Raw genomic sequence first — 24,184 nt, 5'->3', positions numbered from 1 at the left:
CCCTACCCACCTCCCCATCCAGATCTTAATTTCTCCCCTCTGCTTGCCAGGGCTAAGCAAGTATATTGTGAAAAGTGTCATTTGTATGTTTGTTAATACTTTTTACTGCCTCCCAGCTAACTAGCAAGTCTGCTGTTATGAAAAGTTATATTAACAAACATACAAATATCACTTTTCACAAACGTTGACTTGCTAGTTAGTAAATCTTTTAAAAACCAATCAAAAAAAGCAAACGAAACAAAAAAAAAAGACAAGAATATGCAAAGCACCTCATTTGTTTCTATTTTGTTTAGATCCAGTAAAGAGTAGAGACAACTGTATCTTAGTTTTTAAGAATATAAAAACGGCCATACTGGGTCAGACCAAAGGTCCATCAAACCAGTGTCCTCCTCTCTTTTGACAGTGGCCGATGCCAGGTGCCCCAGAGAGAATGAACAGAACAGGTTATCATCAAGTGATCCATTCCCTGTCGCTCATTCCCAGCTTCTGGCAAACAGCGGCTAGGGACACCATCCCTGCCCATGCTGGCTAATAATAGCCATTGATGGACCTATCCTCCATGAATTTATCTAATTCTTTTTTGAACCTTGTTATAATCTTGGCCTTCACAACATCCTCTGGCAAAGAGCTCCACGGATTGATTAAGCATTGCATGAAAAAAAATACTTCCTTTTGTTTTAAACCTGATGCTTATTAATCTCATTTGGTGACGCCTAGGTTCGTGTGTTATGAGAAGGAGGAGTCAACAACACTTCCTTATTTACTTTCGCCACAGCGGTCATGATTTTATAGATCTCAAATCATATCCCCCCCGTAGTCGTCTCTTTCCCAAGCTGAAAAGTCCTAGTCCTACTAATCTTTCATCATAAGAAAGCCTAATAATTTTTGTTGCCCTTTTCTGAGCCTTTTCAAATTCCAATTCTGAAACGCTGGAGATCGGGCGACCACATCTGCAAGAAGTATTCAAGATGTGGGCGTACCATGGATTTATATAGAGGCAATATGATATTTTCTGTCTTATTATCTATCCCTTTCTTAATGATTCCCAACACTGTTAGCTTTGACTGCCACTACATATTGAGTGGATGTTCTCAGAGAACTATCCACAATGACTCCAAGATCTCTTTTTTTAGTGATAACAGCTAAGCTATACCCCCATCGTTTTGTATGTATAGTTGGGATGTTTTCCAATGTGCATTACTTTGCATTTATCAACGTTGAATTTCAGATGCCATTTTGTTGCCCAGTCCCCCAGTTTTGTGAGATCCCTTTGTAACTCTTTTCAGTCTGCTTTGGACTTAATTATCTTGAGTACTTTTGTATCATCTGCAAATTTTGCCACCTCACTGTTTACCCCTTTTTCCAGATCACTGATGAATATGTTGAACAGAAGGTCCCAATACAGATCCTCGGGGGACACCACTATTTACCTCTCTCCATTCTGCAAACTGACCACTTAAAGGGTGGATAAAAATCAATGATTTTTTTAAATAAATAAATAAAAAAAATCAGATTTTTTATTTTATTTGAATCGTTTTTGTTTTTTTTAATAAAATGCTTTGAGAAAAAAACCTATCTAAGCATAGTTTTAATTAAGCCCTGGACTACACTACGAGGTTAGGTCGAATTTAGCCACCTTAGGTAGATTTTATAAGCAATGTGTCTACACAACCAACCCTGTTCAGTTGGCCTAAAGGGCTCTTAAAATCAACTGCTGTACTCTTCCCCGGCGAGGGGAGTAGTGCTAAAAATTGACCTTGCTCAGTCGAATTTGGGGGTAGTGCAGATGCAATTCGACGGTATTGGCCTTCAGGAGCTATGCCAAAGTACTCCAATGTGACCGCTCTGGACAGCACTTTCAACTCCGATGCACTAGCCAGGTACACAGGAAAAGCCCTGGGAAATTTTTAATTTCATTTCCCGTTTGGGAAATGGACCGAACAGAAGACACTGGATCTGACTCCTGTATGGAGAGAAGAATCTGTGCAGGCAGAACTCTGATAAAAAAAGAAGAAATGCTAATATATATGCCAAAATCGCACAGGGCATGGGGGAGAGAGGCTACACCAGGGACACACAGCAGTGCAGAATGAAAGTTAAGGAGCTCAGGCAAGCCTACCAAAAGACAAAGGAGGCAAACGGTCACTCCGGATCAGAGCCCCATACATGACGCTTCTATGATCAGCTGCCTGGCATTCGGGCGCGGGGAGACCCTACCACTACCCCACCACTATCCGTGGACACCTGTAAGGGGGGAGTCTAATGCAACAGGGAGGAGGAGAAGAAGGAGAAGAATGTGCAGCAGACAAGGGGAGAATCCGTTCTCCCCAACAGCCAGGACCTTTTCATCACCCTGCAGCCAATACCCTCCCAAGGCGGTTCCTGGACCCTAAAGCCGGAGAAGGCACCTCTGGGAGTGCACATTTGTAACTACACTACAGGGGTTGTGTTTAATGTTTGAGATGCCCTGAAGAATCAGGATGCATTCGCGGCCAGTACAGCTACTGGAAAAGTCTGTTAACGTGTCTAGGGATGGAGCGGGAATCCTCCAGGGACATCTCCATGAAGCTCTTTTGGAGGTACTCTGAAAGCCTCTGCAGAAGATTTCTGGAGAGGGCTGCCTTATTTCATCCTCCATGGTAGGACACTTTACCACGCCAAGCCAGTAGCAAGTAGTCTGGAATCATTGCAGCTCAAAGCATGGCAGTGAATGGCCCTGGGTTTTGGTCGCATACAAGCAACATTTGGTCTATACATCTTTCTGTGTTAGCCTCAGGAGAGTGATATAATTTATGGTCATCTGGTTGAAATAGGGGAATTTTTGTAAGGGAACAGTAAAAGGACCTCATTCATGCTGGGCTGTTTGCACTTGGCTAAAAGGGATCATCCTGGCAAAACAGCCACGCAGTGGGGTGGGAGGAGGAGTGTGCTGCACATGCAACCCAAAACTGCAGCCCCTCCTTTTAAATGGCAAACCCAACCGGCATTGCTTGTATGGGAAAGGAGGGTACTGCAGCTTGAAACCATTCCCACATGTTATGAAGGTGGAAGAAGCCAACCCCATGTACCCTTTGGCTTACCATGGCTGCCTGGAATCCAAATTCCGTTGCCCAGCCGTGTGTGATGTGTCACCATACCAGCAGGCGCTCAATATAAAAGGCAAAATGCAACCTTGTACCTAAAGCACATGTGCTGTCTGCTATGAATTGCTTGATTTACTGTGAAAGAGTCTCTCTTTTGTTCTCAGAAATGTATCTTCTTAAATTCTACTCTCCCTTTTATCCCCCTGCAGGTGAAAATGTTTCTATGCTCCCCCTATCATCGCCATTCCTGAGGTTATCGCAGATGAGAAGGCAAAAACAAAAAACAAAAAAAACACGCACTCGTGATGACATGTTTTCCGAGCTCATGCAGTCCTCCCGCACTGATAGGGCACAGCTGAATGCATGGAGGCATTCAGTGACAGAGGCCAGGAAAGCATTAAGTGAGCGGGATGAGAAGAAGCAGGAAGCAATGCTGAGGCTAATGGGGGAGCAAACTGACATGATCAGGCATCTGGTGGAGCTGCAGGAAAGGCAACAAGAGCACAGACTGCCGCTGCATCCACTGTATAACCGCCTGCCCTCCTCCCCATATCCTCCTCACCCAGATGCCTGAGAACACAGTGGGGAGGCTCCGGGCACCCAGCCACTCCACTCCAGAGGACGGCCCAAGTAACAGAAGGCTGTCATTAAAACAGTGCTTATTGTAGCCACTACACAGATAAAAAATGTGGCCTTGTCCTTCCCTCATTCCCTACCCCACCCGGGCTACCTTGTCAGGTCTCTCTCTCTCTCTCTCTCTCTTGTTTTGAAACCATGCATTCTTTCTTAATTAAAAAAAAAATAGTGACTATTTCCTTTGCCAGCTGATTGAAGGGTGACTGGTTTACAGGGAATTAAAATCAACAAAAGGGGCAGGTTTGCATCAAGGAGAAACACACATAACTGTCACACCGTAGCCTGGCCAGTCATGAAACTGGTTTTCAAAGCCTCTCTGATGCACAGAGTGCCTAGCTGTGCTCTTCTAATCACCCTGGTGTCTGGCTGCTCAAAATCGGCCACCAGGCAATTTGCCTCTACCTCCCACCCTGCCATAAACATCTCCCCCTTACTCTCACAGATATTAAGGAGCATATAGCAAGCAGCAATAACAATAGGAATATTGGTTGCACTGAGGTCTAACCTAGTCAGCAAACAGCACCAGCGAGCTTTTAAACATCCAAAGGCATATTCTATCATCATTCTGCACTTGCTCAGTCTATAGTTGAACTGCTCCATCCTATTGTCCAGGCTGCCTGTGTATGGCTTCATGAGCCATGGAAGCAAGGGGTAGGCTGGGTCCCCAAGGATAACTATTGGCATTTCAATATCCCGAACAGTAATTTTCTGGTCTGGGAAGTAAGTCCCTTCTTACAGCTGCTCCAACAGCCCAGAGTTCCTAAAGATGCAAGTGTCATGTACCTTTCCCAGCCATTCCACGTTGATGTTGATGAAACGTCCCTTGTGATCCACGATATGCATTCTATCGCCCCACTACAATTAGGGAACCCCACTGCAGCAAAGCTATCCACTATGACCAGGTGTAGACCAGGGCCTAGTGCACATTTCCCAGAGTCATTACCCTTGTTAGCAGAAAGTCAGTGATTGCATTGGCTACTTGGATCACAGCAGCCCCCACGGTAGATTTGCCCACTCCAAATTTATTCCGAACTGACCAGTAGCAGTCAGGTGTTGCAAGCTTCCACAGGCCTATCACCACTCGCTTCTTAACTGTCAGGGCAGTTCTCATCTTGGTATTCCTGCGTTTCAGAGTGGGGGAAAGCAACTCACAAAGTTCCAGGAAAGTAGCCTTATGCATGCGAAAGTTTTGCAGCCACTAGGAATCATCACATACCTGCAACACTATGCAGTCCCACCTGCCTGTGTTTGTTTGCCAGACCCAAAATCGGCGTTCCACCGCCATTATGTCCCAACTGCCACATCTCGTGCTTTCAGAAATGTCTGTATCCGTGTCCTCCTCACAATCATCCTCGTGCTGGCAGCTCCTAGCCAGGTTCTGCACATACTGCAGGGTAATGCGTGAGGTGTTTACAATGCTCACAAGAGCAGTGGTGAGCTGAGCAGGCTCCATGCTCGCCATGCTATGGCATCTGCACGAGTAACCCAGGAAAAAAAGATGCAAAATGATTGTCTGCCGTTGCTTTCACAGAGGGAGGGGAGACTGATGACATATACTCAAAACCACCCGCGACAATGTTTTTGCCCCATCAGGCATTGGGAGCTTAACTCAGAATTCCAATGGGCAGCAGAAACCCCACAGTGCACTGCTCCATGAGTCTATACTAGCCACAGTACTGAGGACTTACTCCGCTGACTTAATGAGCTTAGTGGGGATATACACAATCAACTGTATAAAATTGCTTTCTAAAGATCGACTTCTAGAAGTTAGACCTAATTTCTATATCCCTTAGATATCTTTTGAGCTATAGTGTATCTCACCATAGAATAGGGATTATGATTATAAATTCTAATTCTATAGTATGAGAATATATTCATCTACTGTTTAAGAAAAGGTTTGTAAATGAGTTCCAATAGTTCATGGATTAGGAACCCAATCTTAGGGGATTTCAGGGACTTCTGTATAGATTTTTTTACATTAATCTTTCTATCTACCCAATGGGACTCAGTGCTCAATCTAGAAGATACCATCAGAGATATTTAGTTTTGAAGTTCTCAAACTGTGGATTGGTCTCTCCAGAGATAACATGCTTGTTAACAGCAAAAAATGTTTATAAATAAATTAAATTAAATTAAACAAACAGAGGTGAGAAATAACAGACCTCAACCCTATTGTCCCTCTGAAAATTTGTGTACAGAGTCAATCCTTTACCTCTCTCTAAAAGTGCTAAGTTTCAAAAAGCTGAATGAATAGAAGATTGTTGGGGGTGAAATAGATCTGGACAAGGAGAAGTCTGGAGATAAATGTGAGAAGGGAGCGACAGGCAGTAGAAACAAAAGTGAAACTGTTTGAGCAGCATATTCCAGAAGTCTTGAAGTCTTTCTGATTGTAGCCTTCATTGATTTGAGATGTACCATACCATTCTCTCACTAGAAAGGAAAACCTATAATGGCAGGAGGCCATAAAAGAGACCCAGTTTGGGAATATTTTAATGAAGTTCCTCTATCTCTGGGTAAGACAGGCATGTGTGCAAAATGCGAACAGTACAACAAAGAAATGCAAGATCTGGTTGCCTGAATGAAACAACATCATGAGAAGAGTTGCTTCTCAGGAGGAAGCTGTGTTGAAGACGATGAAAGGAACATGTCTGAACATGCAAAAATCCAGGTTAGTAAACTTTTTTATTTCATATTTGTTTCTAAAGAACTGCCTGTCATGTAGCTGAAGTTGCGTAACTTAGATCAATCCCCCCCACAGTGTAGACCAGGGCCTAGTCTCTGGGTATGCCAACACTACGGGATTATTCCGATTTTACAGAAACCGGTATTTGGAAACAGATTGTATAAAGTCGAGTGCACGCGGCCACACTAAGCACATTAATTCGGCAGCGTGCATCCATGTACCGAGGCTAGCGTCGATTTCCGGAGCGTTGCACTGTGGGTAGCTATCCCATAGTTCCCACCCATTGGAATTCTGGGTTGAGATCCCAATGCATGATGGGGCAAACACAGTGTCGCGGGTGATTCTGGGTAAATGTCATCAATCAATCCTCCCTCTGTGAAAGCAACGGCAGACAATCATTTCGTACCCTTTTCCCCGGCAGACGCCATAGCACAGCAACCATGGAACCCGTTTAGCCTTTTTTCACTGTCACCGTATGTCTACTGGATGTTGCTGACAGACGCGGTACTGCAATGCTACACAGCAGCATTCACTTGCCTTTGCAAGTTAGTGACAGTTACCAGTCCTATTGTACCGTCTACTGCTATCATGGGTGCTCCTGGCTGGCCTCGGTGAGGTTGGCTGGGGGCACATGGACAAAACTGGGAATGACTCCCCAGGTCATTCCCTTCTTTATGTTTTGTCTAAAAGGTAGAGTCAGTCCTGCCTAGTATATCGGGCAAGCCTACTAAAGAACCAGAGAGGACAGCCATTCCAGGTCAGAGCCCCAGACATCCTGCAGAAATGATGAGCTGCATGCCATTCTAGGTGGTGCCCCTGCAACAACCCCACCTGTTGCTTCCCTCCTCCCACACCCCTCCTGGGCTACCATGGCAGTTATCCCCCCATTTGTGTGATGAAGTAATAAAGAATGTATGATTAAGAAACACTGACTTTATTGAGATAAAACGGCGGGGAGGCAGCCTCCAGCTGCTAGGATATTCCAAGCAGGACTGAACCTCCATTAGACATTAAAGGGGGGTGGGGGGAAGAAGTGCAGCCTCCAGCTGCTATGATATTCCAGGCGGGACTGAATCTCCAGGAGACAAGCTTAAAGAAGGGAATGACCGGGAGTCATTCCCATTTTTGCCCAGGCACCCCCGGCCAACCTCACCGAGGCCAGCCAGGAGCACTCACGGAATGACGATGATGGCTACCAGGCCTATTGCATCGTCTGCCATCAGAAAGGGATGGGGAGGGGATGCTGCTGTTGAGCGCTGCAGCACCGTGTCTACCAGCAGCATCCAGTAGACATACGGTGACGTTGAAAGAAGGTGAGAAACAATTTTTTTCCCTTTTCTTTCACGGTGGGGAGAGGGGAGGAGATTGACAACATATACCCTGAACCACCCGCGACAATGTTTTTGACCCTTCAGGCATTGGGAGCTCAGCCAAGAATGCAAATGCTTTTCGGAGACTGCGGGAACTGTGGGATAGCTCGGGTCGATTGAAAAATGGAAAGAATCTGAAAATGAGTGACACTGGAATCATGGAACTTTTGGCTCTGAATGTGGTGTCAGAGCTTTCCTACTAAAGGCAAAAGAGAAAAAAAATACATACATAAACTTCCTTCTCCAATGGATAGAGAAGGCATCTCCTCCCAGCATCTTGTGCCAAACACCAAGAAGCTGCTGTTCATTGCTTCAAAAGCTCTCATGAGTACACTCCATTAGCAAAACACACAACCATTACTTTCTAATTCAAGAACCACACATTAAGGCTCAGACTAGACTGCTTCCAACAGGGAGTAAAATATTGTCATTGCCCAAGCATTAGCTGTCCAACCAATTCAGACCCTCACTGGAATTCATAGACGGTAAGTATCAAAAGGGCAAAAACTACACTGCACACAGAAGGGCCGACGTTAAGGTTGAAAGGTGAGACTAGGACACATGGAATGTGGTGCCTGGCATGCATAGGTGTGAAGGAGTGAGCATCAGAAGAATCCAAATAGAAGGCAAGTGTGTTACGAGAGAACTGAATTTGACTTAACTGCAGCCATTGTGTGTGTCCAGCCACTGTTAGCTGAAAACCAAATATCACATAGCTAGAAATATTTATTAGGACTCTGACAGGCAAGGCCAAATAGCTGCATGATTGCAGTTTGCTAATCAGAATAGGAGGATGGAACAGAGAGTTAATGTACCATGAGAATGGAAGGGAGTGTGTGAATAAAGTGGTTCTAAAGTGCCTCCGACATACAAGTTTTATTGTTATGACTAGAAATACTTTGCTGATAAGAAGTAATGAGCAATTTACTGAAGCTAGGAGAATTGGTGACACACTAGGGGTTACTATGGTGACCCATCGAGTTATGTGCTATGTTTAAGATAGCAATAAAATATTGAGCAGGTTGAGGGAACTTTTCTTTGAAGCAGAGACTGACAGCCTCTCCCCAGCAGCTAGATGGAAGGAGGGCCCCCAGAAGCCAAGCTGTTCACTACTAGAAACCATCTCAGATTTGGGTAACTATGTTTGCGATGCTCTCAACCTATTGCCTTTGCACATGTGTATGTGCTTGAAACTCAGTTAAGAAGGAACTTTGGGTGAAAGAATTCTTGTTGGTATCAATCATTTATCAAACAAAGAGCTGTCCCCCCACTGATTTATTCCTGACACCGCAAGGACAAAAACAGGTTAAGTTACCACAGTTTTGGGTTCTGAAAACTTCAGGTAACAAGTGGAAATGATGCCTTTGGAGGTGAAGTCTGAGGGAAGGTGTACCTGGTACACAGTGAGGAAACCTAAAGGATGTGTTTTTAATTAATATTTTACTGTTAAATGCTCATTTTCTCCCAAATTATGTTTCTAACAGCAGTTCTGAATATTATGGGAGATTTAGAAACAGAACAAAGGGGAGATGAAGAACTTTAAGGTAAAGCTGAATTGCATTCTTCTTGGCTAAGGAGCATTCCAACCCATCAGCTTGGATTACTGGAGTGCAAGATAGACTGAGAAGGGAAAAAACTATAATTGATTCTAAAATGGAGCTCCACTGAAACACCAAGTCAGTCACAGGATTTCTCAATTCAGCTTCCTTTAAAGTGAAAGCTGTCATTTTGTATATTTACTTTTAATATTGAATTCAAGGAAGTAGCCTGATATCATGTCACAAGGCACTTCTTTGGCTACCCAGTGAGCAGCCCTGCTTAGTTTGTTTTCCTGGTTCCCCACAGTCAAAACCACACACAATTTGTTTCTTTTTCACCCCATGAACTTTTAATCCTCAGTTTCCAAACAGAGTAGAACATATCACCGGTACAATCAGGAGTAACCTTCCACAGCTCTCTCTCCTCCTCAGCTTACCTTTGAGCTCCCCTTACTTCTGGTTCCTCCCAATTATATATCCTTACCATTACTAAACCAATTACCTCATTAGCCCAACAACTGTCACTACATGTTAGTAATCCCAACCAGTAACACACAGATTGATTCCCACCAAGCTTGCAGTTTTCTCTGTGCTGCAGCAATCTCAGGGTGCGCCTTCACTACCCGCCGGATCAGCGGGTAGCAATCGATTTCTCGGCGTTCGATATATCGCGTCTCATCTAGATGCGATATATCAAACCCCGAACACGCTCCCGTCGACTCCAGAACTCCACCGGAGCGAGTGGCGGTAGCGGAGTCGACGGGGGAGCCGCGGACGTCGATCCCGCGCCGTGAGGACGGCTAAGTAATTCGAGCTAAGGTACTTTGACTTCAGCTACGCTATTCACGTAGCTGAAGTTGCGTACCTTAGATCGACCCCCGCCCCCCAGTGTAGACCAGGCTTGAGTGATCAGGGTACTACAACTTACACTGTCACATGTCAGCACACATATTTTAGTACCTCTGACAGCATGCATGAGAGTACAATCTTAGAGTGTGATTTAATGCTGTATTAGGTTACACATTAGATTATACAATTTAACATCATTAACATGTCATGAACTGATTTGTGTTAGTCAATCACTATTTCTTTTAAAAAATAGACAATGAAAAACAAATGTTCAAAGATTTAGGAAGAAGATATTTGTGTGGTTAATCTTGCTCCATGGCCTAGGTCCAGAACAGCTAAAAGGGCATCTGAAGCTCCAAGACATCAACAACTACATTCTTCTGGAATAATGGAACTCTCAACAACAACAGTAAAACTCATCTGTGCAGGAGAGAACTTTCTCCAGAGACAGTCAGAGACTGTGGAATGAATGCCAAGAAGTAAGGACCATCACTAAGTGCATCACTTTCAAGTGCAAGGTGACCTTTCTTTGACCTTACACTCTCTTACAAATATATAGCAACCTATATATTTAAATAAAACAAAAACAAAACCACTACCTAAACAAGACACTCCAGTCTCATGCTCTGCCCAGGGGGAGAAGCTTGTAGACACCAGCCACCATATAATAGGATACTTCATCGTACTGCTTAAGTATGGAAGGCGCTTGAACGATATGGTCATGACTGTGGTATAAGGGCATATATACACGATAGCGTAGATTGCTGAGTACCTATTGACATGTTCTGACCCACAACTATGTCAGATACCCAGAAAAGGGTAAAACATTCAGAGTTAAAAAGTTATGATTAAGATACTGATGTGCCAGCAGTTTAGATGTTAATTGCTGTAGTGTACATTCTATGTTCAGACTGTAGAGAGCTATTTACAGGATGTGGTCTTCTTAACTGGAAGACACCCATGCTAAGAAAAAGCTGTTCATATTTTTGCAACATACAATAGACTATATGGCCAGAAAACATTTTTTGACTTTTTTTTGGACGTGGGGGAGGGGGAAAAGAGAGAGAGAGATTTTAAAATCATCATAAAAAGGACAGAATTTCTGTTAAGTGTATATCTACAAAGAAATACCTCCAAAATGTATAACTTTAACAACAAAAAGCAAAAACATCTTAAGATAAAACTGCTAAAAATAGTTTGTTATAAGAACCTTTTCAGGTAGACTTATTTTTTCCTTAAAATTTCTATTAAAGAAGATAATCACAGCAAAGATTACATTTTGTGATAGAAATCTCAACTAGACAATATTTTTTAAAAGGTTAAAAGACGTTTCAGTGACTGTATGTGCTCAGGAGTCCTTTTGTGGACTCTCAGTTCCCATTTTCAAGCATCTCTTGCTCCTGTTTTGTAAAACAGGGGAACTGACTAGCTAATTGACTATGCAAGGGAGAAAATTTAACTGACTTTACACAATGTGCTGACAAAAACACAAAACCACTTAACAGGAAGATTAGTGTTAAAGAAAAAAATCCTTCTTTGATGCTCCTGTAACAATAGTAGACAAAAAATTGTGATACAGCAGTTCCACTGGAAAAAAAAACAAAACACAGATGCTGTATGGGAGTGAATTCCTGATATTTATGGCAGTTTGCAGCCCAACTTCCAGTGTTAAATCCATTTTCTTACATGAAGCCTTCGTAATAAACTATCAGTACGCTGTTTTCTGCAGTGTGGCAGAACTAATGGCAGTTCTGAGTGGAGCCAGCTTCTCTGTCAAATAGGCAGGCTTCTCTTCTGAATGGGACGTTTCCAACCCCTTAAGTGTCCTACCTCTTCTAAGCCTCCCATTAGCTGGCCTCCAGTTGACATTTTAAAGTTAGAAGTATCATGTGCTGCCTACAGCTTCCACCTAAAAATTGCTTAATACATGCCTGATGTGATATCCTTAGAGGGTGCCACACAAGAAATAATAGGTGGATTGTTTTTCCATGGTATGTTTATCTGCTAGTGCAGACTCTAGGTCAGACTAGCAATGTCCTGGAAAGATGGAGAAAAGAAAAAACAGAAATAGCCAGGCTGAAGACACAGCAGAGATTGCATCCGAAGAAGTGGGTATTCACCCACGAAAGCTCATGCTGCAAAACGTCTGTTAGTCTATAAGGTGCCACAGGATTCTTTGCTGCTTCTACAGAACCAGACTAACACGGCTACCCCTCTGATAGCAGAGATTGGGATATAAAAGGATGAACCGTACCTAGCCAAATTTACAGTCAGTATTTACAGATACCTAAATCATTTAAAATAAAGCATTAAAGCCTGATTATTGTCAATTATATCAGCTACATAGGATGGGGCTAAGTTGTGAAGGGCTATAAACAAAGACTCAGAGAGGGATTTGATGTGGCCAGACCAACAAACCACAAAAAGGATCTTAGCAGAAATATTTTCAATGGACTTTAAGGGAATGCTGCAGCAGGTAAGGCCAGAAAGGAAGCAGTTGCACTAGTCCAGACATGAAATGGTGAGGGGTTGGGTGAGAATTTTAGCCGTCTGTATGGAGAGAAAAGGCCAGCTCTTGGATGAGTTGTATAGGAATGCTTAAGTTCTCCCCTGTTAGTAGTAAAGAGTGCTGGAGGAATCTGAAGTAAAGTTTGGCTCACAGAACCAGATCAAGAGAGGATACTAGTAATGGAAGGCAAGCATGTTTGAACAATCATTCTTTCAAGTTAACTAATAGCATGAAGTCCTCTCACTCATGGCTACTAAAATTGAACGGAGAGGTTACATCTTGAACTTTTGATACTTCAAACTGGTTCAGCCACTTTAAGTTCAAAACGGGCCACATATCCCTTCTCCCCCTACCCACCCCCGACCTCTTGGCCTATGCAGTTTCTTGAATAAACCTTTGGACCCTCAGTTTGCTCCTGCAAGTTTGAAATGATCACCCCAATGTGGATAAGATATTTTAGGATCTGCATCACATGGTCCCTTTTGAAGGCTCCAAAGGAATGGGGGGAAAACAGAAGGCCTAGCTTCCAGTAGTAACCACAAAATTTTAGGCATCAAATCACAAACTGACAGCATACTTCCTGACCTCAAGTCACACATTTATATACCATGGTGTGGCAGTGGACGAAGTAATTCACCATCAATGTAGTCTTCCTCATACAACCAACGAAACTGTTGTATACATACTAGCTATAGACTAAGAGTGGTGATTAGTTGAGCTACCTCTGATATTACAATGGTGTAAGACTCTTGACATGACAGATACATGCCCTTACTATAGCTGTACACACAAGTATAATTCACAAAGTCAAAATGGTTGAGAACTTAAAAATTAGATGGTGTGATAGGGTGTTCACCTTACGCCAGCCCTGAAAAGATCAAGGAAGCTGAGAAAGGCCACACATGAGGTGCTCAGGATGGAAAAGCAACCCATTTGGAAGATGAAGCTTTCTGAACACAGAAAGAGCTCTCAAATCATAGTTATAGCTGTTTCCATTGCTTCACCCTGATTCAAACAAACAGACATTCTAGGCTTCAGAGTACCACACATGTGACTATCCTGGAATCTTATAGTAAAACAGCATGGCATGCATCTACTGCATGCCAGGAGTTTTAGACTATTGTAGAGATCAGTGGTAACTCACCCAACCACCACCACCATTATTGTACAACTGTTTTGCATGCAACAATCTCATTGGTTGTATGAGGGAGACTGCACATATGGTGGATTAGATGGCCTAAGACCCACAGTTCTTCATAGCCACCCACACAATACCACAACAATCTCAAACACACACACACACACACACACTCCCTCAACACCCATTTGCCAACAGCACAAGTCAACACACATCTCCCAGTGAAACACACACATATGCTCAACCTCATTTACACTTACCAAATAAAACCATAAACTTGAGCAGAGAGTCTAAGACATTTCACTTTCAAACCTACACAAGTTCTATGGTAAAATGACTGACTAAAATAAAAAATGTTGAAATTACAGCTTCCGAAAACATGGTTTTTCCGGTCAATGTAGTTTTTAATAGGATCACCTTCTAATTAAGAGGAATCAAAGAATGACTATCCCTTAGTTCAAATAAAACTTCACTTTCAAGTATAATGCAAGAATCTTGCCCTGGGCTTGTTTCTCCATTATAATAAAATCCTACTATATCCTACTTGGGGATATGGTTACTACTTACTGCCTTGATAGTCTGTTAGGAATTGCAGAGTTTGCTGGGCAGAGAAATGTCCTTTTCTGCAAATTCATATTTGTAATAAATCCCAATCCAAAAAAAAACTAGTTTTGCACTGAAGACAAAATGTTTTCCACTGTACCCTGTTAAAAAGACATTTTAAATGGTATCACTGTTAAATTCTTATTCTTCATAAATATTTATCTTTGCGTCTACTTTGCATACTGATAGATCTACTTCCACGCAAGCATACACAGACATCAAGTTAGTGTTTCCCTCATAAGTGAAATGTAATTCTAAATGGAATACACACTGAGATACAGCTTAGAGATAACCATGGAGGTTTCATCAGTCACCCAAAAAAAAAAAAAAAAAAAAAGTTACTGACACACAGGTTAGAAAAAAGGAAAACAGGAAGAAAACACAGAAGAGGAGACCGCTAAAAAAGTGTACGTCAATAAGTACTAGGTAATGAAAACGCTGCTTAACAAGTCCTTCATTTAATGCTATTCTTTAGAATTAAGGGAAAGAAATTGGATTTTATTTTTAACACTAAAACACACAGAATACTACTGTTTTGCATAGGAATGTACCATTTTTATTCTTTCTACACATGTTGCTTCTTCAATTATTTAATATATTTTGGGATCAGAGAAATGTGTTCATAATATTGACACTGCACTGTACAGTACAACCAAGAAACCACTCCTTAAACTATGCAATGATCTGCAGCAGATATTCAAAGTAAGCTGTACTGTTAAAACTGCACCTTTAAATTGATACTTCAAGAAAAACTCTCATCTATTAAGTGGATTTTCCATGTAAATCCACATTACCTGAAGACTATTTTAATTTATCTGCAGTGCATCACTTTATTGCAAAATTTTAGGAAACAAGCAATATTTCAGAAAGTACTAAAGGAGTGATTGGTTACTTATTTTCTATCATCAGCGTTTAAACTAATGGTTCTTAACCTGGGGAGATGCCCTTTCTGGGGGTGAGAGTCATGCCAGATTTTTTTAGAAGGTAAATCATCAAAAACACAAATTAAGCACAGGCATGTAAGTACAACTACTTAGTTTCATCAAACCTATGTATTAATTTTTTAACAATTATTGTAATATACAAACAAAATGTATCTAGGTTTAAGGGGTGTGAGAACATATTTTTTAGCTTTAAGCTGTGCGAGAACATAATTTTGAGAACCAAAGGGGTGCAGGCTGCAGGAAAGGTTAAAAATCACTTAAACTATAAGCAATGCTTTGTGCACATATTACAATCTGTCCTCACATTGGGGGAGAGGGGAGGGGGAAGAACCCTGAAATTGAATAAGTTTGAGTTAACAAAGAGTAGCTGCAGGTACTACAAAACTACAAAGATATTGCCTGTCAGAGCCCATGCCACATCTTCCCATAAATGTTGTATTAATCTCTGTAATTACTAATTCCTGCCATATAGTTTGGAGTGACAGTTAGAATAGCCAAAAAAAAAGCCAAGAGCAAGCATTTCCCTGCTTATCTCCCAGATTCACATGAACCTGAAAGAGAACGAGGACAAAGTAATGACTACTCCAGAGGATATCTGGGAATGGAAAGATATTGGATTACAGGTTTAAAAAAAAAAAAGCCCAACAATTTCTAGCTAAAACTAGTATAATGAAAAAGATTCAATAAGTCAAATCAAATGAATGGAATTGTGGGTAGTGGACCCATTGCTCAAAACATCTTTAAGTCACACTGCATCTCCAACACAGAATCAATAAGGAGAAACAAACAAACAATCTGTCTAATAGTATGGTGGAAAACAGCAAACGCTGAACCCAGAACTTATTAATTAAATAGGTTCCCATAAAAGCCTCTGCATTGAATTTGGAGAAAAAGAGCACCAGACACTCAGCCAAGTGGAAGTGTAGACTAGCAGAAACCACCCCCTAAAATGATCCAGGTGGTCAAGATGTGGAGGGATAAGAGGGGGGAAAAAAACTGCAGGGTGAGAGAAGGAATGCTATGAGTTCAAATTTAATCAAACATCTACCAACCAGATGCCAATACTAAAAAATGAACCCACCCAAGCAAGATGCAGCACAACACCCTATCAGGAATCCTGGAGATAAGGGAAAACACATATGATTAGGATTTTCACCAGGATACTGTCCTTAGACCTAGACTAGAGGATATTACCACTGCAACCTAAAGTACGTAATTCTATCTTATATGTGTTGGCCCCATGACAGCAGACCAGTTTATTCTAGGTAATATAGTTTCAATTTCTTTGTCTCAGTAATTTTCAACATGCCTTCTTAACCACAAGTTCTTCCTTATCAAAGTAATAGAAGGAAAAAATATGTTATTCACACAGAGTACCTTTTCTCTTAATTTTACATGAGCACAGTACAAAAACATAAAACTAGAAATGAGACAATCCATCTTACAATGGAAACAAATACATTTCAGCCTTCTTACAGCTTCATAACTGATGCTCAGTTATTAAATACTAAAGTGAAAAGCTCCAGAGTCAGGTGCTAAGGAAAGCACCAAAAGAAAGGTTTATCTTCAACAAACAAGACAGCAACTACAATTTAGAGATTAATTAGAACAGAACATATGCTTTATTTCCTTTGTTTTCTCTACATTAATTGATACATACCTCCTGGTCCATATGACTAGCTCTTCATAGCAGTTTATGGAGGATTAGTCTCTGTTTGCTTTGAAGACTGGTTCCAATGTGGCCTCTTCCCATCATTTGCTTGGATAGCCATATAGTGAGTCAACATGTGTTCCAATATTTGCTTTCCCCATGTTCACTTAGTTTTACTCTCACTAAACCCGCTTAATGTTTATCTACTTATGGTCTCTCTCACTCCTGGAGGAAGGGAGGTTAGAAGTGTGGTAGAACATAAGAAAGTAATTATTATTATTATATTTGATACTGTTATGTGCAAAACAAACAGAAGAAAAAATAACTTTGCACACTTCAAGTCAGAAAGAAATATGAAGAGCTATAGAAGTCATTATTTCTGTTGCAATAGGCAGTTTTGGTGTTAGAATAGTTTGGCTGTTCTAACAATAATTTTGTTACAAATATAGTCTATGATGGTTTCCAGAGGGCTAGTATTTTTCTTTCCTTAGACAGAGGAGAAAAAAGGTACCACTACTTATGGAAATCAATCATTCAGCAGACATGCTGGCTACAACAGAAAAACAGCATGGTAATACAAAAACTTTTGTTAAGAAAACTATAACAAGTCCCTTCAAATATTTATTATACATTTAGTTACTGTATCTTAGTCCAGGTTTAAAGGGAAATTCCACTGACTTCCAAAAGGTCATGGGCCAGTTCATCTTCCCCATTTCTACATTAATATTCAGCTTCTATATCCCTGGTTACCACAAACAAATATTTAATATTTAGAGATAAAATATATGTGGACTAAAAATATTTAAGGGTTTTTTTGTTTGTTTGTTTTTTAAAAACAGGGCACCTACAATAAGGGTGGGCTACTGTGTGCCTGAAAGTTAATGGTCATTCCTGGATACTCAGTACTTTTTAAAGTCAGTCCACTTATTTAGGAGCCTAAATAGGGATTTTGTATCTCAATAAAAAAAACATTTTTAAAAGTCTTGATCATAATGTTTTCAGTCACAAGCAGCAGAATTTAAATAATATTGGTATGTTTTGTTTTCCTACAACACTAAAACATGTTATTCATTAGGAGAGAATCTGAAACGGAGAATCAGTAACCTAGATGCCTGTGCAAACATGATCACATCTACCCCTCCTTTTTGCGTTTAAGGCCTGGTCTACACTTGGGAGAAGGGGGCGATGTAAGATACGCAACTTCACCTATGGGAATAGCGTAGCTGAAGTCAATTAATCTTATTTCGACTTACCTCCCGTCCTCACGGCGCAGGATCAACGGCCGTGGCTCCCCCGTCAACTCCGCTACCGTCACTCACCCTGATGGAGTTCCGGAGTCGACAGGAGAGCGTTCGGGGATCAATACATCGCATCTAGATGAGACGCAATATATCGATCCCCGATTGATCGATCGCTATCTGCCAATCCGGCAGGTAGCCTGGACATACCCAAAGTAGTGGAGTAGAGGGAGAAAAAGAATTACGGGGAAAAAGAATTTGCAACAGCCTTCTGTTTTGCCCTCACCTGCTCCTTACTGGAAGTGAAAGACACACTGACATGTCTGTACAAAGTTTTAAGGTATTTAATGTTACCTAATCTAAGTTTCAGATATCTATCTCCACTACCATTCTTTGTCAGAAATCTAAAATTAATCTGTTTCAATTCTATTTCTATAGTACTCTGGCTACCATTGCTTTTATTCTATTCTGTGCAGGGCTTGTGTAATTTAGCTAGATATCTACTACCAAAAAACAAATGCAAAAATACTCTAGTGAGAAGCCTAACTCCCACTCACCAAAAAAGGGGAAAGAGTGCTGGGATTCCATTCAGGATGCAATTTTGGGGCTTCAACTTTCATAGTCTCTGGGTAGGAAATGCCTAATTAATTTTAAGTCTGCTCCACAATTTCTCAGACTACTATACAAGCAAGGGTCTAGAAAAGGGGAAAGGTACCATAACAGCAGTCAATTGGAGAGAACAAACAACCGGGGGGGGGGGGGGGGGAAGAGGGGCAGATTTGCAGACTCCGAATCAAGCAATAAACTACATCAATTTAAGGTATGCTCTGTTTCACACAGAATTTCTATTTTCAAAATAATTTTGGTTGAAAATCCTCTGCAAAGGAAGCCAGTAGTATCTGCAGGTTCTTGCAGGGTTAAACATTTCATATAAGAGGTGCAATCTCAGCACTGTTGAATCAGATTGGTAAATATCTACTTGTGTGATGAGTCCAATTGAAGCCAGTGTGTAAATAGGTGTTCACTAGTCAGAGTGAAGACTGATCAACCCCAATTTACTTGGTTGTTTTGAAGCTTTTTGTCTGATATTTGGCCGAAGTTTTTCACATTTCACTACTGAAGATAGTGAAAGAGGAGGGAGGCAAAAGAGTGTTTAACAAACTCACAACCATCTCACTACTTCCTTCCACTTTCTCCAGCAATGAGGGCACAATCCTTCACTTAGGATGCCATTGCCTCCTACCGCAATATCACCAATCCTCATTATTATTCCTTAAATCTACAGTAAGAGAGAGGATAGAGGATTTGGCACAAGATCCCAGGAATACCATATTTCTCCCTTCATGTTTAAGATTAAAGCAGGGAAAATCCTATAGAACAGGTGTCGGCAACCTTTCAGAAATGGTGTGCCGAATCGTCATTTATTCACTCTAATTTAAGGTTTTGCGTGCCGGTAATACATTTTAACGGTTTTAGAAGGTCTCTTTCTATAAGTCTATAATGTATAACTAAACTATTGTTGTGTGTAAAGTAAATAAGGTTTTTAAAATGTTTAAGAAGCTTCATTTAAAATTAAATTAAATGGCAGAGCCTCCCAGACAGGTGGCCAGGACCCAGGCAGTGTGAGTGCCAGTGCAAATCAGCTCACGTGCCGCCTTCGGCACGTGTGCCAGAGGTTACCTACCCCTGCTATAGAACAATATTCCTATTTCACCACATCTCTCCAACAGAGACAGTATGAATTGCATGCGTCTCCGCAGTTTCACACTGCTACGGAAAATAAATGCAGTAGCACAAATGTTATTTTCCTTAGAAGTAGGAGGAGAATGCAACAAGGTACACACAAATGGGAGGGTAACAGAAACAGACAGGAATGAGGTGATGCTGGCTCAGGGGGCCTATGCCAATGTGTTTCAGTTCACGACAAACTTGGGACCATTATTCTGGTTGCTAGTAATGTTGCAGCTCAGCTCCTTTGGGACAGATTGAGGAAGGGAAGGATTAGGTAGTTAGCTCTAAAAACTGCAGAGAAGCTATTTGGCTTTTCTAATAGTTTCATTTTTTTTAAATGTTCTATTGTTTCAGAATAGATTTTGGTACTATATGCTTATGAACTGAAAACGTCTGTGTTAGGAACAATCCTGAGAAAATGTAGGACTTTCTAATTTAAAATAATTCTGAACACGATTCCATGAAAGTTAACCAAAACAAGTATTCAAAAACTGCCTTTGTTCAATGAATTATGCAAAAAGGTAATGTACTAGAGAAAGAGATAACTGAACAATCCTTTAGCTATTTCTCCTGTATTTACATTTCTGATCTTGTCTATCAGACTCAAAGTTCAGGGTTCTTGGGTCTATGTATTTTTTCCTTTTAAAATTGAAACACTCAAGTAGTGACATTTTAACGTTCTGTAACTAGAAAACTTAAGAGATCCACACAGCGTTTTCAACACATATTCCTTCCTATTAACCTCCTACAGAACAAATAATTTTTCCCATCACTGTAAAGTAGATTTGGGGGGAGCGGGAGAAAGACTTCCGAAAAGAATTCTGGTTTTTTTGTATGTTTGTTTTGAATACTCTACCCAATAAAAAGAATAAATGGAATAGTTGTTAAGGGGAAAAGGAGGTGAACACTAATCTAACGCAAGTCCTACTGAGTATGTGTCACTCTCTCTTACTTAAAGACCCTCCTTATAGCCAGCTGATGAACCACCATTCCATTATTGGATGACTGGATGCTCCAGGTCACAGAGATGTATTATACTCAGTGTGAAATGAAAAATTCAAGACAACCCAAAACATGACACCGTGAGTTCTAACAACCTGTATCTATGTTATGATCATGTAAGAAAAGTTGTGACCAGAAGTACTCAGTTGGGTATATTCTCCTATAAGAATCCAATGCTAAATGGCAGGCAAACATTCTGAATCACCACTGGTTTACTGCAAAAACAAGGAGTCCGATGGTTTTCTGTGGTTACTCTTACTTCTCTTTGCAACAGCTTATCAGCATCTTTGCTTGTGACCCATTAAATGTCCTGCAGTGATAAAGAGGACAATGCAATTTTTATATCGGCATATTATATCCTGTACTTTGAGCATTTTTCCATGAAAGCCTTAGATTGGTATGCTACCAAACCCACCCTGATTTACTATTAAGAGCCACAGAAGTGCATGAGGTAGTATCTGTTATTGGACCAACTTCTATCCACTTTGTCTCTCTACCTTCCTGGTACCAACATGCCTACAACACCACTGCATTTTAAGAGCTAGGTATTATTGTTATTAGTTAAAATACAGGCTCTGATCCTGCAAACATTTATGCATAAAATTCCTCATAAGTACATGCATAAGTACTTGCAGGATCAGAACCATAACTTGCATAGAAGTTTTCAAAAGAAAAGATATGTCTATAATTTCCACTAGTTTAATCACATCAGTTTGGATATAAATGTTTCCTGAAATTAAGTTCCAAGTTAAAGCTTCCCTCTCATCTTCTGGGTAATTTAAATGAGTTGTAGTTTCTATTTTACAGCAATCTGCTACATAGAGGAGGAAAGCTACTGCTTAGAACAGGGGTGGGCAAACTTTTTGGCCCAAGGACCACATGTGGGTGGGGAAATTGCATGCGGGGCCATGAATTTAGGGCTGTGGGGTGTATGAGGATACTCAGGGCAGGGGGTTGAGGTGCAGAAGGGGTGTGGCAGGGGGCTCAGAGCAGGGGGTTGGGGTACAGGAGGGGTGCAGCAGGGGTTGGGATCCAGGGTGAAGAAGGGTGCGGGCTCCATCCCAGCACCATTTACCTTGAGCAGTTCCGGGGTGGCAGCGGGGCTAAGGCAGACTCTCTGCCTGCCCTGGCCCCGTGCCGCTCCTGGAAGTGGCCGGCACCACGTCCCTGCAGCCCCTGGGGGGGGAGGCAGAGGGCTGGATGTGCTGCCCTCACCTGTGAGAACCTCCCCTGAAGCTCCCATTGGCCATCTTCCCTGAAGCTGTTCCTAGCCAAATGGGAGCTGCGGGGGACGGTACCTGCAGGTGAGGAAAACACGTGGAGCCCTCTGAGCCCCCTCTCCCTGAGGGCCGCATGGACATAGTGCCAGCCATCCTGGAAGCAGTGTGGCGCCAGGGCAGAAAGGGAGCCTGCCTTAGCCCCGCAGTGCCAAGAGGCCCATAGTTTGCCCACCCCTGGCTTACAAGGTATAAACTCCACAAGGATTCTCAGTTCCGGGTCTCAGAAGACAACCCAAACTCTAACTTCTACATTTTTCTACACTAGAACTTCTCTGGGTTCCAGACAGCAATCCTCACAATTCTTATCTTCAACCAGGCTTCCCTCCCCAAATATCTGGAATTGCCTAAACAATTGAAGGATGGGGGCAGGAAAGCAGTATGCACCCCAAGAAGCACAAATAGTTGCCTTGCTAATACTTGTAAGACAAGAAGCACCAGTGCTAAAACTGAACAATTTGCTGAGAGTCTGCTGTTGGTATATAGGCACTGAACTTGACATAAAGCATGTTATAATTGCAACGAGAGTTCCTAGCACTCCCCAATCAGAGTTAACCCTTCAAAGCAACCTCATAGTGTATCAGGAACAATTTAGCTTGATCACTGGTCATACATTATGTCTTCTGAATCATTTTCATTCCTTACACAAGAACATAAATTCCTGCGGAATTCCATAAACCTTTTTGTTTGACAGCAACGCATCAGAGACCCAGTGGCTCTCCTGATACTTCCTATCTTAGCTTCTTCCATCAAGGCTTCATCTCAGAGGCCTGCTCCCATTAACTTCAGTGGGAACTGGAGTCTTTTCACTGACTTAATGGGCACTGGACCAGATGCCAAGCAAGGTAAGCTGAAGCTCAGTACCATCCATTTGAAGTGCCAAGGTTAAGTCAAATGCTTTGTCAAAATGGAAACAACGTAAAATACTTCAGTAGTAAGGCTATCCCTCCAGGTCTACCAAGGCAAGCTAGATTTGTACCAACCCAAAGTTCAAGCAATTAACTCTCTTTCTTGGTCAACGCTGGCTATTCTTCCAAAGATAAGCCCTATAAGCAACTCTGAGCAGCCTCAGAAGAATCCCCGAGGTGCTTCAAAGAGGGTTTAGAAGCATTCCCCATGTTGTCTCAACAGTTAGAGTGACAGCAGCTGCCAAAGCTGACACTAAAGCAAATGATGCAATGTGTGTTAGTCTGTTACAGATGCTATTTTGCTGTATGGACATGACCTGAAGCAATTGAGCAGTCTTCTTTCCTTCTGAGGGGCTAAGAAACTAACAACTTCCTGAAATAAATGATACAAAAAGCAGGTGCGAGAGCACCATGGGTAAGCATCAAAGCACCACAAAACTACTTAACTGCTGAAATACGCACCCAAAAGGCCAAGGACTAACACACTAAAGTGATGAAAAAATAGGTGCTAAAAACATTACTGGAAAGGTGGGCCAAAGCACTGCAATAAAGCACCCAACAATTTTAATAAAATTTCCCCTTGCTAGAATGTGTGGCACAGTAAAGGATATCAGAGAATGCTAGAGCAGTGATTAGAGACACACAGCTCCTGCAGAAAGCTCCAACACTGTCTGTGGCCAAGAAAGAACTGATTGAAAGGTTCCAGAGGCAGGCACATGATGACCAACAGAAAGGCTGACTCTTGTGCCATTCCTCTATGGCTATCTGTAGGGATAAAAAAATGTCAAGAGCTAAGAGTATAACCTTTTTCACACTGGAGAGCTGATCCTCAAGGAGCATGAATTCTGGGGATGACCTCTTCAAATGGAGGACAAATAACTCATTTGGGAGGGATAATAGAGGAATTTTTAATTTTAATGACTTGCAATGTTTAGTGAGATTACAACCACTTCAGTTACTAAAACTAATGCTAGCGCTCAGTGTATGAGTGTACAAAGTTCACCTAACAGTCTGCAGAAAGACA

General features: G+C 41.7%; 1 protein-coding gene across 11 annotated transcripts in view; it reads right to left on the bottom strand.

The window, feature by feature from the left end:
• ERBIN (erbb2 interacting protein) overlaps nucleotides 1-24,184 on the bottom strand; it is a 249,589-nt gene that overhangs the window by 198,050 nt on the left and 27,355 nt on the right. Inside the window, exon 1 of one of the 11 annotated variants that reach the window (XM_039544896.1) lies at nucleotides 17,014-17,034. The exons of 9 other annotated variants lie outside the window; for them this stretch is intronic. The gene's annotated coding sequence lies outside the window, so the exon portion shown is untranslated. Of the gene's footprint in view, nucleotides 1-4,935; nucleotides 5,050-17,013; nucleotides 17,035-24,184 lie in introns of those variants that run through there. One more of the 11 variants, XM_039544894.1, reaches the window with a different exon arrangement.

The sequence above is a fragment of the Mauremys reevesii genome, linkage group 6, assembly GCF_016161935.1.
Source record: "Mauremys reevesii isolate NIE-2019 linkage group 6, ASM1616193v1, whole genome shotgun sequence".
NCBI classification, from domain to species: domain Eukaryota; kingdom Metazoa; phylum Chordata; order Testudines; family Geoemydidae; genus Mauremys; species Mauremys reevesii.
The sequence above is the reverse complement of the archived record's forward strand: the minus strand, read 5'-3'. Positions and strand labels throughout refer to the sequence as shown.